The sequence below is a fragment of the Trichomycterus rosablanca genome, chromosome 4 (assembly GCF_030014385.1).
Source record: "Trichomycterus rosablanca isolate fTriRos1 chromosome 4, fTriRos1.hap1, whole genome shotgun sequence".
Lineage (NCBI taxonomy): Eukaryota > Metazoa > Chordata > Actinopteri > Siluriformes > Trichomycteridae > Trichomycterus > Trichomycterus rosablanca.
Genome location: NC_085991.1, coordinates 38,833,953 through 38,848,181, shown reverse-complemented (window position 1 = coordinate 38,848,181; position 14,229 = coordinate 38,833,953). Strand labels below are relative to the sequence as shown.

At 36.3% G+C, this 14,229-nt stretch overlaps 1 long non-coding RNA gene across 1 annotated transcript; it reads right to left on the bottom strand.

The window, feature by feature from the left end:
- Window positions 1–183: 183 nt before the first annotated feature.
- Window positions 184–7,192, bottom strand: LOC134312379 (uncharacterized). Its single transcript, XR_010011539.1, has 3 exons — window positions 7,002–7,192; window positions 2,120–2,217; window positions 184–1,174 (listed from the first exon to the last, which is right to left on the bottom strand). It is a non-coding gene; the product is annotated as an uncharacterized LOC134312379 (long non-coding RNA).
- Between the last annotated feature and the right edge of the window lie 7,037 nt (window positions 7,193–14,229).

Here is a 14,229-nt window from a genome sequence, read left to right as displayed (position 1 = left end):
CTGATTTAATTCTGACATCATAACAAGTTTTGAATATGCATGGTTTTCTCAGTGAAAAACACACAAAAATACATTTGAATGTAAAAAAACTGTTTAAAACATTTTTAATATGTAATTATATTAAATGTGAAAGTAACTAATATTACAAATTAATATATACTAATGATATACATATCAATATGGTCATTATACATTATAATATTAATGTTATTTATATTAGTGTATCATGAATATAATTAGTGTATGCTTTTATAGAAGTAGATCTGTAGAAGTTTAAATCTTAATTGAAATTTCATTTAAATTAAATTGCATTTAATTTGCTTTGTGTAATATATAAACTCTGTGCAATTTTATACAAAAATACAAAACACAAATATATCACAAGAAGGGTTTAGAAAAGCTCTTTCACCAAAAATAACATTAAAACAAACTGTTATGTTTGCTTACATAAAAGCTTTACAAATCACTGGGTTTGAACTGTAATATCTCTAAGAGTTAGTTATTTAGCACATATGTTTTTACTGCATGTAAACCAGTACAAGTTTACCGAAAAGACATAAGCCAAAAGACACTTGTGGAAAGGGCTTAGAAACATAATCTCTAAAATCCATTTTAAAACAATCACAATTAATTATATTATGTCTTGTTAATGAATATTCATGATTTTCGAACATATGTGAGCTTCATAGTACTCCAGTATGGAGAAAACAGTATAAGAAAAGTGGATAAGACTGGAACAGAACATAGAAAGCACTTTTCATGTGATCTTGTAAACATTTCCTCTTAAATTTTCCTGGCTTTTCTTTTTCTATGACTATGCTAATCAGTGCTTATGAAAGCACAGTATGACTTTCACAGCTTCGAGGTAATCCACTAAGTGGCATTAGGTCACTGGGGCACACATTGCTTCAGTTCCCTTTCCATCCGCCACTTTCACAGCCCTGTCTTTTAACAGATTTAGAGTTCAAATTCAGGTGCTTGGCAAATGATTGAAATTAATATGTGGCATCTATTGCATTGAAGTTGCTGTCCATTTGATGTCTGAAGGAGAGCCGAGCTTTCTGGGAAAAGTATACCTGAGGGCTTCCCAGGCTGCTTGAACTGTCGCCCTCACTAACCACTGATGTTGTGGAGGAGAGACGTAGCTTTGGCTTTTCAGTTTGTACAGCAGGATCTAAAAAAACATAACATCAGAATGTTACATGTAAATTCATTTATCATTATTAATCACATTAAGTTTCGGAAATTTAATGTTATGTTGACGCACAAGAGCTGGTATGAATTTGTTCATAATGTAGCATGCAGTAACTGTAACACATTATTTACCAGCTAGCATGTCTGGCCTGTATTTATCCAGAAGCCTTCATATAGCATACCAGAGACATTCTGATTATAGTCTTTGTGTGTTAATAACATCACTATGTTTACCAACACACACCCTTTAGGATTAAATATAAGGCAAGCAATAACTGCCAGTCAATGTCAGAATGTGTGCATGCATGACTGATTATAACAAAATATGTCCAAAAGTAACTGGACATGTGGTAAAGTAAATGTGGCATTATCCCCTTTGGTAAGTATAACGAATTCCAAATCTTGTAACAAACCCTGAAGAGTTGATTTCAAGGCTTGTTACAAGATCTGGAGTGTCTGTGGGAATATGTATCAATTTAGTTGAAAAAGATTTTCTGTAAAGGGTGTAGCTTTTTACTTTTTAAAATACAGCTCTTGCATTACAAGTGAGTTTTCCATGTAATCTTATTTAGGATATAACACTTGTGAAGCTGGGTACTTGGATGGGGAAGCGGTAAATTACGGCAGCACACTACTGATGGGATTAAGGGTTTGAATAGCCAATGGTGCAATCAGCCGGTCATGCGTCTACATACAGACATGATTGGCCGTGTCTGGGGAAATGATCAAGGCCCTGTGATGAAGTGGTGTCCTGTCCAGGGTGTGTAACTGCATTGTACCCAGTGATACCTCATTGACCCTGACTAGAATGAAGTGGTGGTAAAACATGAAGATATAAAGCAATAAATATTACCCTTTGCTTAACTAATTGATGCCACATGTCACCTGTTGATTTATAGGGTTAAAAAGATAGTATGTTTGTTACCTGTGTCAGGAGGGCACTCCTTGTTTTTGCATTGCTCTTTGCTTCGTCTGTAGAAGGGGAAGCACAGAAGTACCTTCACACCCATCCTCACGGGGGCACTAAGACACAAAAGAGAAAATCACTGTCCCAATGAATTATTAGAAAACATTCTAAGTAAAGCCAAAATCTAAGTTTAAAATAAACATGTACTCAAAAGCAAATACATTTTGGTATAATAGAGGCTTTACAAAGAACCCTAAGAGAGGACAGCAACACTTCAGCACTGATTGGAATGAACTGTAAGATTAAGTGTTTGTGGTGGTAATCTAATCTACTCTTGACTAACCAACTGCCTTGAAAAAAAGGTGTGGCAGCATACCACCATCAATCAAAACCAGTTGACATCAGTGGGTTTGAAAGGCAATCTGCTAAAGACTTGACTGACATTAGTCTGCACAGCAGTTCATGATTAGTAAACATGTAGAACTTGGTTTGATACTATTGCAGGTGTTTTGAGTCATTACTGTAGGCTTTATACATGGACATACCACAGCGTTCCTTTGAGGATGTAACTGTATGGTGTCTGTATTGTAAATGAAGACTTTGTGTGACCTTCTAAAGCTTTTACTTCAACTCTAGAGTTTGTCATGGGTTTAGATATATTCCTCATCACCTAATTTATATTACACCCATAATTTAACACAGAGCTGTGTTATGTAGCATGCCTGGGGTTAGTGCTAGTAGTTTGTTTGGCTTCCTCTTGGTTTGATACTGTAAGGCATGGTATGTGTGGGTAGTCGTGGTCTTTGTATAGATGAAACAAACTCAAAGAAACTCTGGAACAATGGATTGGACTATAAACTTTTATTCAGACAACACCACTCATGAGCAAAAACCGGGCAAGGGCGCTAAAAAAAAAACCCTGCTCCACCAGCCACAACCTGCTATCTCTAAGGTCAAAATAAAAGTCCTTTTATACGGATTAGAACCAAAGTTTACGTCTCACAATACTATCACAGGTGTTTTGAGTCATTACTGTACAACAGAGTAACTGGCATACACTGACACTCAGTTATTAACGAATTGCCTTCTGAGATATGTTCAAACATGATCTTCAAACCAGTTGTACCGGTTAACATTTTTACCTCTGCATTTACTTTCAGGTTGTGCAGCTAGCTTAACGTCTCCTGATCTATTCAATTTACCTTAATTTACAGAAACATTAAATTAGTTTGTGTGTGGATTCAACTTAATGATATTCAGTTTTATTTGTTTACTGTGGCAAAATAATCTATTAATTATGCTTTCCTCAAACTGTATGAAAATATTTGCTAATACTTTTACATAATTACATTGCTGTCTTGTGTGAATGCTGTGCTCATGTTCATTTTAACAGGCTTCACATTAATCAGTTGTTAAGCAAAATTACATGGCAAATTCAAATTTATTAAATTTTTGCTGTCAACTTGTAGTACAATACTGTGCTGATTTCTGTTGGTGCTGTCCTTGCAGTATTGCAGTACTTTATAAACTATTGCCTAACTTGTGCAGGCTACACCAAATTCCAATATACATATGGACCAATAATGAGGGAAGAAATGCAGATGTACAACAAGATGCAATTAAGCAATCAACATTATAGCATGTGATGTCCTTAGTCTGATGACTAAAGAAAGATACCTTACATGGTCTTATAAGGGTACATGGTTGCAGTCATAACAAAGTGGCTATACTGCCTTCATAAATCTGGCAGCATGTACGTATTATCAAGGTAACTGCATAGTAGTGTTATCTTATTAACTTTAGTCTTTTTCATTTGTACTTTAGACAGGCTTACATTAGGAAATGTCTGGATTTTTTTCCTCTTTTTATCTCCCTGCTTCTCTCCCTCCAGCAACCCCATAGCAGTTGTGAAAACTCGCATGAGCCTTCCAGCTTTCTTGCACAGCATATAAACTGGCATAATATAACTTTAACTCATTTTTATCCAATAGTGATCTATTTGGCACACTATCAGTACATTTATAATTTGCATTTGACTGATTCATGCAAAACACAAATAATCTAGCTAAATCTAGTTAAAACAGCAGTTTAAATGATTTAATCTTTAAAGCAAACATTAATTTCCCTTATATAGCAATGGGGACATTGCATAGTATAAGAGAGTACAGGAGGTACACGAGTCTTTCAAACACAACTGTAAGGTTGAGCAGCAGTACTTTCAGCACAGTTATAACCAGTTCATACTCCTCATCACCTACTTCATATTACACCCACAATTTAACACAGAGCTGTGTTATGTAACATGCCTCGGGTTAGTGCTAGTCGTTTGTTTGGCTTCCTTTGGCTTAGACACCTGTCGGAACTCAGAAGAGATATAGCCCATAACATTGGAGATTAATAAAATAAATCACAACCACCCACATAAAGGCCAGAGAAAGCCAACTTTTTTTATTTTTCAGTTATATCTCTGTAACTGGAGGCTTAAGTCACACAGTAGATAATTAGTGAATCTGTGCTAAGCTATTTGGCTGATTAAGTGGTCATTTACTTGAAGCCAGGTATACATACAATCTCATTACCAACAATCTTTGTTCTGGTTGATTGGGCAAAAGGCAAGAAACTTCTTGGACATGTCACCATGCCATCACAAGGCATACACACACAATTCACACACATATCTGAATCAAAAGCAGTGAGAGGATAAACATAGCGTCCTCAGCTCCCTCATCTCCTAATGACCAAACACTTTCGTTTCGTGCACGCGCACACGGCTGGTTTTGCTCGCGTGCAGTACGTGACGCAAAGCGAGCACGAGGTCTCAGGAGCAGAAAGCGCTAGTTTTTCTCCCGTCAGCGTCATAAACACACACACACACACACACACACACACACCTCTGTATTTACTCATTTCTGCCCCTCTAAACATCGTCCTTCAGGACAGCGCCTACCACGAGGTTCTATCTGCTTTGACTCTAATTCGCCAGATCAGCACATCTGTGCTGTATTTTAAAATGTAATGTTTACTAAACTGCTATACAGAAATTCCCATGAGAACTATAGGAAAACCATGCCACACCTACCTTATGAAACATTATGAATTGTGAAGTTGCACACTGCTAAGCTTAATACAAATCCACCCAAAATGTAAATTTACTAGATTTTTGCATGAACAGTTATATGTTGGCGTTATAACAGTGTTAAACTAGATATAGTAGTTAATTTGTTTAATTAATGTAACTAGCTAGCTTTCAATGACAATATTCATGCTTCGCTGAATACATTATTTCCTAAGCAATAATTACTTTTATAGTATGTAACTCAATCAGCCAAGTATACTAGGGGTAACACTTAGAATGGCAAGCCGTAGCCTAGTGGTTAAGACACAGGACTAGTAATACAAAGGTTGCTGGTTCAAGCCTCACCACTGCTAGGTTGCTGATGTTGGGCCCTTGAGCAAGGCCCTTAACCCTCAGTTGCTCAGACTGTATACTGTAATGTAAGTCGCTTTGGATAAAGGCGTCTGCTAAATGCCAAAAATGTAAATGTAAATGTAGAATGCTAGCCAATTTCATTTAGCAGACAGACAGTTGTCTTTGTCAAACTCATTCACAGACGCAATGCAGCCATCTAATTTGATAGCTGTTTTACTAAGCAATGTGGAAAAAGTTTGTATTATTTTTGCTTTCCTTTTGGGAACAGAGGAGAATTCAGCTTTTGACTTTTTGGGGTATTGTACTTTTGTGTAGATCTTCCAAGCAATTTTTTCTAGCCTTTACACATATTTTCATATATTATGCCATAATATAAATAAACCAACATTCAGTGTTATTTTAAATCAGTCACAACGCACTGTAATTACATTTTTCTTCGTATGATAAAATTATGCCATTTTACTGGTGATAATACAGTTATGAAAAAAAAAATCAACCCCAAATAAAATTCAATACATAATAAGACCAATGAAACAGCAGATCATTATGTCTTACCTGTTTTAAAATGTTCAAGACACATAACCTGTCTGACTGCTCCTCCCATTCATTTTTGGGTTTGCTTAGCAAAATTACTAATATATTTAGTTTATTAATAGCTGAAGCTTTACAGAGTCTTCTATCAAACCTATTTGTAACCCAGACTGCAGCTTTTCTGGGTAAAGTCTCTTACATAAACATGTCAGAGCTTGAGGAGTTTAGGAGCAAGTGAGGCAGTGTAGTAAAGCAGTACACAGCAAGCAAATCTTTGCGTAATCATAAATAAGCTGTAAAGTCATAAAATGTAACGGATGTAAACATAATTAAATTGTGTTTTGAGTAAGATAAGCATTGATTTGTAATCTACAAAAATGTAAACCAATTCTTTATAGGTGAGAAGGCAGTTGATTAGTTTTTACAGCATGCCACTTGAATTTTTCATTAATCTAAATTGTAATCTATTTTAAAGTAAGCTGGGCAAATAGCATCAGTGTCTATATCAAGTAGGGTAATGACTTAATATTGTTCTATAGACCACCTTCTTACGAATAAATACATCTACTAACTTCTATTCTAATCTACTAATGTCATTAGTTTAGTTCTCTTGGGCCTTGTGTTATGGTAGTAGGGAATTTAAGATATCTTTTAAGATATCAACACATGGCCAAAAGTGACCGTTGTTATATCTACTCTGTGCTATGTTGCCTGTCATTATTCTATAACGTTTTTGTTAACTATAATGAAGCATGTTAAATGTTTGTTTATTCTTCTGAACCTGCAATACTCAGGAAAACGTGTCTGATGAATACCAGTCATTCACTATGACACACCCCCAACAGCACATAGGTCAAAACGTATACCGAAATAAACTAACAAACTGTACATTTATAGTTACAAGTAAGCGATTTTAATTGTGTAATTCTTAGTACTCACCAGTTACAGCAAGCACAGAGTAGAAAAGGTTTGAAGCAAAAAGTGTTTCTGCTTGTCGCACCAAAACAGAGGATCTTCAGAGCGTTGTAGCTTTAAGTAATCAGATCTCCAGATTACTGACACTAAACAGAATGTCTGATTGCTGATATTTGAGAGAAATACTACTAAGAAGGTTACAGCAGTAGGTGCAGGCGTCTGTGGGTGTATGATGGTAGTATTGTGATCTGTGGTGCTTTTAAACGCCTTTAAGACGCTCAGCTTGTACTCCTCCCTCTTTCCAGCTTCTCCTCCTCCTTCTGTCAATGGTGCTGTGAGACATGGCCATCGTCCAAACCTAAGTAATAAACATTGGCTTTACAGTAAAGATCCCCAATAATTCTCTTGTAAAATTAACAGCCTTAATTATTTCATCATGTCTTAGTGTGTTACTGTCATGATTTTTCAAACCCACACTGTAAATTTACTTTAGATTGTACAGTGAACAATTTGCAAAAAGTTGCCAAAGATGTACTGTAAAAAGTGTTATATAATGTATTAAGAATTATGAAATGTGATTAGTTACCTATCCTGTACTGTAAACAGCTATTTTGCATGTGTTTTATTGTGTATATTTTGGCATTGCAGCTATTTTTGTTGTATATTTTATACAGTATTATGATTTTTTTCTGTATTGCTTATTTGTCACAATGAATAGTTTCGGGAACACAGACAAAAGGTTACATAAGACAGTGAGAACTTAACAGGTTCCGCCACGAAGATTAGCAGCAAAATCTCCAACCAAAAGCCATACAGCTGTAGAGGTCCCCCCTTACAGAATTGGTTTAATTTAGCCACAATAAATGTCTTTTAATCACGAACTGCCTGTTTTGCCACAGCATCTCTATTAGGTTCAATTCAGGACTTAAAAATAGTCAAAATAGTCCAATAACAGGACTTGTTCTTATGCTTTAGATGCATGTATTATTGCATAACATAACTGTCCTCTGGCTTCAGATCACTCTCTCAAATTCATTGTTCTCTCTTAAATTCATTGTTCTATTAGGTATGACAAGGCCCTTAAGCAGCAAAGCATCACGCTACCAGAACAATTTTTGGCTGCTTTTATGATGTCGTCAAAGTCTTATGAATGAACCATAAGCTGCGTTCAAAATCACATACTTCCATACTAAACAGTACGCGAAAGCAGTATGCAAGAGTAGTCAGTATGTCCGAATATGTAGTATACATTAAAGAGTACGCAAAAAGTACCCGGATGACCTACTTCATGGGCAGCCATTTTTTAGTGTGCAAACAATGCACACTTACGGTCCGCTAATGTATCCCATAATTCAACTGGAGCCGATAGATGGTGGAAAGCAGAGAGTCGGCTGTTTAGAAGTGTAAGTAAGCCAAAAAAAATTTTATGTTATTATTAGTACAACCCTGAGTAATGTAATTAGTAGCTTTGTGGAGAACTACAGAATTAATTTTGTCTGTTTTTAAAATTGTTATAACTGCGGCGATGTAACGTCATGCATTACGTGACGTTGGTAAGATGGTGGACGTAGTATGTCTGAAGCTGCATACTTGTGTACTGAAAAAGCTTAATGCTTTATCGGCTGAGCAGTGCATACTTCCTCGAATCTAGAACGCACTGTTTAAGTATGCGATTTCGGACACAGCCATAGTTTTTGCTCTGCAACTCTACCATAGATACCAATTTTGTCCCATCTTGGAAGTATCATGAACATGTCTTTTAGCTGTGTGACCTGCAGTTTCTTAGATGTTCATCTAATTTTTTGTAATTTTTTTTGTAACACTTTCAGTGACACCAGGTCTAACAGATTTCTGTCAGTCCAACCTACATGTATTCTGAAGTAACCTGATTGCAGCTGTATCTTACTAAACTGGTTTTGTGACTTGTGGTCATGATTTAGTTTTGTGAGTGACTATAGGAATCACAGGCACACCTTGTTTAAAGTGAATAACAAATCAAAACTAAAATCCTTCAGTGAATTCCATAAATGAATGTTAACAATGTACACTACATTCTAGGTTTTTATGCAGGATAGACTAAAGGATGTGTGATCCAAGTGATCATACATTTAGATAAAAGTCATGCACTGTATGTAAAAACGTATTGGGACACCCCATCTAATTATTGAAAGTATGTTTTTCAGCCACAACAATTGCAAACAGGTGTAATAAACCAATTATAAAAGTAAAGTTATATGCTTCCAACTTTGCAGCATTAACTTAGGGAATACCCTTTCTGTGTCCAGCATGACTGTGCCCCTGTGCACAATATTTCTAAAAACTTGGCTTAAAAAACTCCACAGGTCTGTACAGAACCCTGACTACAGCTCCACTGTAGAACAGCTTGGGAATGAACTGGAACATCAGTTCATGCTTTCTTAGCCAACATCAGTGCCCAGCTATTAAAATGCTCTTTTGATTGAATGGTAACAAATTCCCATAGACATTATTGATTGTATTGTGAGAGGCCTTCTCAGAAGAGTGGCTCTTGTGGCTCTTGTTATAGCTGGAATAATAAAATAGAGGTCACTTTTGTTTTAATATGATTTGTTTTTGAAATAGAATGTCCAACATGGTCAGATGTCCAAATAGTTTTGTCCATACACTGTATGTGAGATACGTCTTTTCATAGGTCTTTCCATGTCTTACCATGTTTCTCTTGGTTGGTTGAATATATTTTATGACTATTTTTTGCATCTCTATCTAAATTTATTTTTTCTATCTTAATTTATTGTGGTTTAGTGTGCAGCTCATTAAGACTTTAAGACAGGACACTTGATTGCATTTCTTTTTAATATGCAAAATAATAATAAAAAAGTTTTAAAATGTTTTTCACAGATATGTAGCACATTATTACCCACTTATTTTATCATGTTTTAGGCACTTTATGCCAAGTTCACACTACACGACTTTCCAAGTTGTCAGGTCACTGTACAGTTCACACTACACAACTGGATCTCTTGTAATCGGGAGTACACTTGTAGTTGGTGTGGCTTTCACACTACATGACTGATCGGCGATAGGGGGTGTTACACTGCACGCAGGCAGGCTTCTCTGGTTTCCCAAACTACGTTTTGTCACGGAAACACATGCTAGATATCTCTCTTCAGTCGCCGAGTGATTGAGAGTTGAGAGTTTCGATCATCGAGTTAATGGCGAGTTGCTCTCGAGCTGGCAAATCTAGCGCTGACCACTCGGCAAGCAAAAATCAGGGCAAAAATCATGTAGTGTGAACTAGGCATAACATGCAGTTGGTTTTAATACTATTTATAAAAAAAATATTCTACCTATACCTTTGTTCTAACAGGGATTCAGCAGATTTGTATTCTTGGACTGTTGTATACTTGAACTGTTGCTCTGCTAACTGCTGACAATGTAAATCATGGCTGGATTACTGACCGGGCCAGTGGGGCCAGCGCCCAGGGGCCCTTGAGGCCCTGGCCCAAAACATTTTGCGATGCCTATCAACATTTATGATACAATAAATTTTTATTTCCGAGGGCCCTCCATTTTAAGGATCCTCTGACTATTAGGGACTTTGACCCTAGGGCCTCTTGGGGGCCCTAGCCATGCTTTTGGGGCCCCTAGCCATGCTTTTGGACCCTATCCATGCTTTTGGGCCCTAGTTATGCTTTTGGGCCCCTTATGAAAATGGATGAGGCGTTGTGGCACTGCTCTGACTTCGACTTCTGGCTATTAGGGGTCCTAGGAAAGAGGGGGGCATATTTTTAGAGGGCCCTGGTTATGGGAGCCCCTACCAGGGGGCCCTAGAGAAGAGCAGGGCATACCATTAGAGGGCCCTTGTTCATGAGGGACCCTACTATGGGGCCCTTGACTTCTATAGAAGTCGTTTACCATGGCTCCTTGACTTTCTAGGGACCTACAAATTGCCAGGCAAGCTACCATATTTCATAACAGACGTTTTGTTGCAAATATGCGATTCAGGCCCTTACTTAATGTTTCTGAATTTGTATTGTTTCAAAATTATTATGTTCAATTTCTCTTAAGCGCAGAGACACAAATTAATTTAGCAATTTTGCAATTATTTAAGTTTAAGACAAGCAATTTCAAGCAGTTTGAATGCATACACACACTTAACTAAGCTATTTGATGTTCTTTTCATGCCTGACAATATGTCCAACAGTGAGCTCACTTTAAAGGCTAACTCACTCGCTGCAGCTTATCCTTCAGATCTGAACATGAGCCTGGCAGATGAATTGATACAATACAAATCATTCATAACAGAAAAAGAAAAATGTCCTAGTAAAATGCTCAAAACCATGATAAATTTGAATTTACAGTCAACCTTTCCAAATGTCTACATAGCACTTAGACTTTTTTTGACTGTGCCTATGGGGGGGGGGGTGCCCTGGGCAACTCTTTGCCCAGGGGCCCAGACTATCCTTAATCCGTCCTTGATGTAAATATAAATGTTTCAGCAAATTTTTTATTTGGTTATTACAGTAGAAATTGGGTTTATTAAAAACACACATCTTTTGTTAATAGTTAATAGTTGTTAATAGTTAAAAGATTTTAATTACAACATAGCTTTGCTACCCTGTATATGTGAAGAGCTTCTAACATGTTCTCTAAGAATTTATTTTGCAACTTAACCTACTTTGTCCATGTCTGCACATTATCTACAAGTATTGTAAAAACAGACACAGTTCCAATTACTGTTCCAGTAATTAACATAAAAAATCTTCTGCTGAGCCCTTGCATGAGCTTTGTGAAATTATTTATCAACTTTACTAACTGTTGTACTGATGTTGTTATTTAGGTCAGTTTATCAGGAACTTTGCCAGTGGCTTTGCTCCAGTTGGATTTTTAGTGTTGATTTCAAAAGAAGAAACTAATTAGAATGCAGACCAGCATGTCTGCTACCCAAACTGGGTGGCAGTCCAGATTTGCGATTCTAATGTGATTACTTATGCAGTTTGTATTGCTGTGCTTTCTAATGAAAAGTACTCATATATCAGTGCAAAATTAATTGCATATGTCACCTTTTTGTGTATGAGGATGTGTGTAATGCAAAGTTGTATTTCAGTATGGTCAGATGGTGCAGCCCGGTAGAACTGCTGGTTTTAATGGTGTCCTACAGATGTCCCAGGATTAAACCTTGTTCTATGTGGAGGTGTTGCCTATGTTCTCTTCATGTTTGGTTCCCCAGTAGGTGTCCTGGCTAATGAATTGCCATTCAGAACTGCAAATTATTAGGTGTGAGTAAATGAATGAATGTTTAACACCCAACAACAGACGATTGGCTTTAAATACACAGAGTTCAAGAAAATAATGTTGATGGAGATGAATAAATTAGTTATCTAGATCCATAATCTTTATTTATCTGAGTTCAACAAAATGAGCAGTAAGATTATCTTTCTTTTTGTGGGTTCTAAAATAATAAGTTGACAATGTTCCTGCTTTCTCCCCCACGGTGTTATTATCCTTTTATCATCCATCTGTATTTCTTTTGCACTGCAATTTAGATGTTTTTAAGGTGTGGTATAAGGACAATTCCAAAGACAAGAACACACTGTTTTAGTGATATACAAGTGAGCAGTAGATTATTAACCAAGAACCTTGATATGGAGCAGCCTGATGGCAGCCATTTAACACATCAATGCCTTAAAAGAACTGATTATGGATCAGTGTAAACATTCGCTTTTACTGGCAGCACTTTGTTTAGTCCTGTTTTGTGAAAATCCATTCTGCTTTTGGCACAAACATATAAACATATACCATATAAAATAAACACATACTGCTTGTGGCACAAACATATTCCACCTGTCTTATATGCTTTCAAAACATCTTTGGTTCACCAGGACATGGACTCCACAGGACATATGAGTCCTGTGGTATCTGGTACCAGGACATTACCAGAAAAACCTTCAGCTTCAGCTTCAGCTGTAATTTGCCAGGTGGATAAATGCACATCACTAGTTAGGTGGGTAAACCACATTCAGATGATCTTGGAAAAAAAAGCTTGATTAGCTGGGTGGACAGGAGTTAGTATGGACACTTTAATGGGTCTGCAATTACACAGCCCCATGAACAAAGGGGTTCAATGCACTGTGTGTTGCATTTGTCTTCTGGTATCAATCTTGAGGCTTGGCTGGCCAAAAACTAGTTTTTAGTTTGTGGCTTGTCCGTCCTTGGACCATCATTGAAAAGTAAGCCCATTTGGGAAACTGACCATGTCAGTTCCTTTGCACAAAAGCTCAGATTTCCTTGAGACTTTCCTTTCCATTAAATAAATGCTTACACCACTTGATAATGCTGTCGTTGTTTATTCATTATAAATATAGCAACACTAAATTCAAGTTTTAAAAAAAATCACTAAACTGTTATGCTGAATTCCATTATCTTAAGTCTGATAATGATTATATGCATTTGTAGTGATGTAGTATCCATCTGACACATTTTTTTTAAGACATTACAAATAAATCCTGATGACCTTCGGACAAGCAGTGTATGTCATGTACAGTGAAACGTGATATATTATTAGCCATTGACAATGTCACATGGTATCACTGTTACCTTCGAAGAGTGAATGATGCCACAGGCTGATTAAGGGAACACATATCTCTGCAGACCCCTTGGCCAGCTCTCATTAAATGTGTATAAGAGACCAATCAGACCTCTGCTATATTTTATCCTTGAATTTATAGCCCTCGTGTTCTTTAGTAAGTAGCTGCCACTGGAGTCAGATAGCATGAGATAAGAATAGCCACTTCACAAATATAAGCAGTACTGTCAGTCACTGCATAGAGATGAGAAAAAGTCAACCTGTGAACAGGTGATTATTAATATTTTATAGCAAATTCTTACAAATATTCTTGTTACATTAAGAATGCAGGAAGTCCATGTAATAATATTAATAATTATGAAATAATATTAATTAGGGCTGTCACACGATTAACATTTTTAATAGAGATTCATTGCAATTAAAGAACCAAATTAATCGTGATTAATCAACTACAAAAATAACTAAGCAAAATTTGAATAGTTATGCACATTTCTATTGCAAGAAAATAAAAACATAAAATAAAAATAAACAATTTTTTTTTTAAATAAAATTATGATTAAAATTATTAAATCTATATTATTTTTAGAAAGCCAGCCAGTGCATATACAGAGTTGTTAACAGCTACCCATCTTTCAGCCAGTTATTTAAAATGAAAGTCACATTATCTGGTAAAAGTGAGGATCTTTT